We start from the raw sequence: 4,272 nt of genomic DNA, 5'->3' as shown, positions 1-4,272 counted from the left end.
ATTTTTTTTTGTTTCATGGTTCCTTTATGGTCCGTTTACACTTGCAAAATTCCGGCAGTATATTTCTGAACGATGGCCCAAAGAGTATGGGAAACTGTAAATGATTCTTTCATTTATTTCCCAGACTCTTTGCGATGGCCCTGAAAATGCTGCGTTTTAAGGCAAATTTTTCAAATAAATGCGTCAGCGTGGATAAGGACAAGTTCTAAAAGAAGAATATTGGGTAATTGGACTCTCATTTTATGGTTCCTTTTTGGTACACATTGCGGCAATGCCTGCGGAAATCTTCGTATTTTTTCGAACGATGACCCAGAAAATGCAACGTTTTAAGGCAAAGTTTTCAAATAAATGAATCAGCGTGGATGAACATAAGTTCAAAAAGAAGATTATTGGCTAATATGACTCTCGGTTTAGTCTTTATACTGCTAAGGAAGAAACAGAAGACAAAAAGAGATAGAAATTTAGTCTGAAGCAACAAATATTTTATGTTCCATAGACATGTTTTATACATTGAAAAACCTTGCCAAGAATCCGTCCTGATTTGACCAAATCGTTGCGGGAAGCTAGAGAATTTTTGAAGCCCGAAAACGGACGGAATCTCCGCACGGATTGCTAATTCTGGACGGATTTCCGCAATGTGTAAATGAACCATTAGTCTTTATAATGTGAAGGAGGCACAGGTGACAAAAAGAGAAAGAAATTCAGTCTGAAACAACAAAGATTTTGATGTTCCATAGTCATGGTTTTATTCATTCAATAATCATGCCTATAATTCGTCCTGATTTGACCAAATCGTTGCGGAAAGCTACAGAATTTTTCAAGCACGAAAACGGACGGAATCTCCGCACAGATTTTTAAATCCGGAAAGATTTCCTCAATGTATAAATGAACCATTACACAATTGCGGAAATCCACCCGTATCTTTTCGAACGATGGCCCAGGAAAACTACGTTTCAAGGCAAAGCTTTCAAATAAACAAATTAGCGTGGATGAGGACAGGTTCTAAAAGAAGATTATTGGCTAATTTGACCACCGCTTTAGTCCTTATACAGCGAAGACAAAAAAGAAAGAAATTCATTCTAAAACAACAGAGATTTTGATGTTCCATAGTGATGGTTTTATTCATTTAAAAACATTGCCAAAAATCTGTCCTGATTTGACCAAATCGCTGTGGAAAGCTGTGGTAAAGATTTATAATTAAGTCAATTTGGAATTTAGTAAAAATATTATCCGGGTTGCAGCGGTAGCTAGCAACCTAGTAAGAGACGATCCCGTCCAATGTTAAGAAATATAAAACCCCATAACTCCTAAAAAAAAGTCAGATCAAAACAAAATTACACCATTAGAACCGCCTTGTCCGAAACCCCTATAAAGGAAACTTTCTGTTATTTGGCTTGAACAGCAAGAGGAACATATTGGCTTGAAAATGAAGAAAATATGGGACAAGAACAAACGGGATATTTTTTTCTTTCTTTCTCTTCCATAGATAGCTTGGCACTGGAACATCGTAGAGAGTTGTTTAATGGCTCATTTTAAAGGAAATCTCCAGATCTAGTACCTTTTGTAATTAAAAATAAAGTAATTTTTAAAGTAATCAATTTTGTCAAAAAATTGCATCTTTTATGTATTTTCATACTGCAGTCTTTTCAAAGATATTTGAATTTTGAAGCAATCAAACAGTTCATGGTAATGAACTCTAAAGTAGTTACATAAACGATCGATAACGTTTATGATAAATGGGGCCTAAGCTACTTTCAGTGGATATAGCTGAAACTGAGTAAAGAACAAACCATGGCACAGAGTAACTAAACGTTAAGATAATAAATTCAACTTTTGAATGGAAGTTTGGTACGTGACTCTTTCAAGGTCGTCTCTTACTATTCCAAATAAGAAAAAGCCATGGGTTTTTACCTGTTTGTCACAGTCAGAACCGAAGTCTATCTCATAGTAAGTGATCCAACAGGGAAAAGAAAAAGATTAATCGTTACCACAGAGTGTGTTGAACTCAAATCCTTCGGAATCATGTTGAAAGATGATCACTTGGAGAACAAAAAAATTGCATATATTGGATTTAGATAGCTGCCTGATTCTTAAAATTTTATATTAAAGAACGACCTCTTGCCAATAATAACTCATATAGGCAACTTGATCTGGGTTGCAGTGGTAGCTTGCAACCTTGTAACAGACGATCACGTCCAACCCTAAGAAATAAATTTCTTTAGGAATACAACATTGTACAGCACTGTAATAGCAAATGGTATTAACATCACCCTATATACGAAGATCAAAATAGTGTTTTTAACATAATCAAAAGCATATAGTTATAGTTATATGAAATATAATATGTCCTTTAGAGTTTCAACAAAAAATCTGATTGTTGTTACATTAAGATAAGGAACATATCCTACCAAGTTTCTGCTTAACGGGAAATTAAGAAATTACCACTTCCTAGCTATTGCGTCGGTTGGGTCCAGGAAGGTATGGTTGATAAAAATGTATAAAAGATACTTTTTATGGGAAGGGGTAGACTGATATTAATTTTATGCCGGACTGACCTCTGGTCTGTTGATTTAGAAATACATTGGAATATTGTCGTATTATTGTAAGTGTCTAAGTATCTTATTATATATTATCGTAGATTGCTGATACTTGTGGTCTACCTAGGACAACCAGTCCCAGCAGAATATATATATATATTATTAAACCTTGTACTAGCGTATGTTAACTAAATAAACGTATTGTATTATAGCCAACCCCTCTACAATCTACATTTAGTCTCTCGAATATACCCAGCTGGTACGCCTCATTAGTAAGGTCATAGCCTAAGGCACGCTACCAAAGTTTAATTACCTTAGGGTCATAGTTTATCTCCCCTATAAAGGGAGAATAAAGGTATCTACCTCACCTAATTACCATAAATAACACTTTACCACAACTGGTGGCAGCGGAGGGACAACCATAAAACCACCTTACCACAACTGATGGCGGTTGCAAAACCTGGGTCGAAAGGGCTAGATAAAAATAGTAGATTGAAAAAAATGGCTTTACCAGAGGAGAAAATGGCTTCCCTATCAACGGTACTTGAAATTGCCAAAATTATACCAGAATACGCAGGAATTTCAGATGTAGATGAGTTTATCGAAAAATTGGAAACTTTCGACGAACTAAATGAGTCGTTTGACGATAAGGTAAAAGAGCAAATCGTTGCAGCTAGGTTAAAGGGAAGCACCCTTAAACATTTTGAGGCAATTAAGGAAAAAGAGCCCAAGGAGATTAGTACTCTAATTGAATCTTTTAAAATCTTTTAATTGAATCATAGAGACAAGCATCTCCGAGAGGCTAAGAACATGGGTAGTAATATTCAATACCTCAACTAGTATCAGGGAATATGCAGACAAAATTTGTCGATCTGTATGCTTACAGTTAGAGAAAGGCGGAAATGACGAGACAGTACCAGAAGGTAAAATTACATACTTTTACGTAAGGGTTACCAAAAAAGCTATTAAGATTAATATTATCACAGAAACCAGAAAATTTAGAGCAGGCTATAATCCTAGTAGAAACAGAGATGAAAATTGACGAGGCCATGAAAAAGTTTGACCAGACGTCAATAAATAACACAAGAGCCCAAGAAAGTATAAAATATGAAAGGGGACAGAAGCGGGTGAACTTTGAGGAGCCAAATCGTGAACCAAAAAGGCGCGACGGAGGCGAAAGGTCGTCTTTAGGGAAGTAGCTGACATATTCCACGACCTTGAGAGATTAGCAGATAATAATTATAGAAAATATGGGCACCCACCCCGACCAAAGACAGATAGTTGGGAATAAACAATGATAGCTCAAGAATATTTAGAAGTAACCAGGAAACCAACAAACAATTTAAGATAAAATTTAATTGCTATTATTGTAGCAAACCAAACCACTATGCAGCAGATGGTTGGCATAGAATACGCAAAGATGTCAGACGTACAAGAAAAGACACCAGCTCAGGACGCAAGGGGGCAGAAATTTAGGAAGGCAGGGAACAAATAATTCTTGGCAAACACCTAATAATATTCCTGAATTTAGGCCTAGAAGGCAAACGGTTAACAGCACCCAGGGTCAGAATAGCGACGCTGAAGAAAACTAGTATAGCCCCAGAAACCTTTGGTCAAAAAGTGGGCATTGAAACGGAGAAACCAGCCTGTAAGGGTCGACAGAGCTGTATCTTTACAAAGACCCCTTTATAGTTTAGAGTGTTGTAATACAAATGCAAGTAATAATAGTCTACCT

Source organism: Artemia sp. Qi Xiang Cuo, chromosome 4, assembly GCF_049724085.1.
Source record: "Artemia sp. Qi Xiang Cuo chromosome 4, ASM4972408v1, whole genome shotgun sequence".
Taxonomy (NCBI): domain Eukaryota; kingdom Metazoa; phylum Arthropoda; class Branchiopoda; order Anostraca; family Artemiidae; genus Artemia; species Artemia sp. Qi Xiang Cuo.
The sequence above is the reverse complement of the archived record's forward strand: the minus strand, read 5'-3'. Positions refer to the sequence as shown.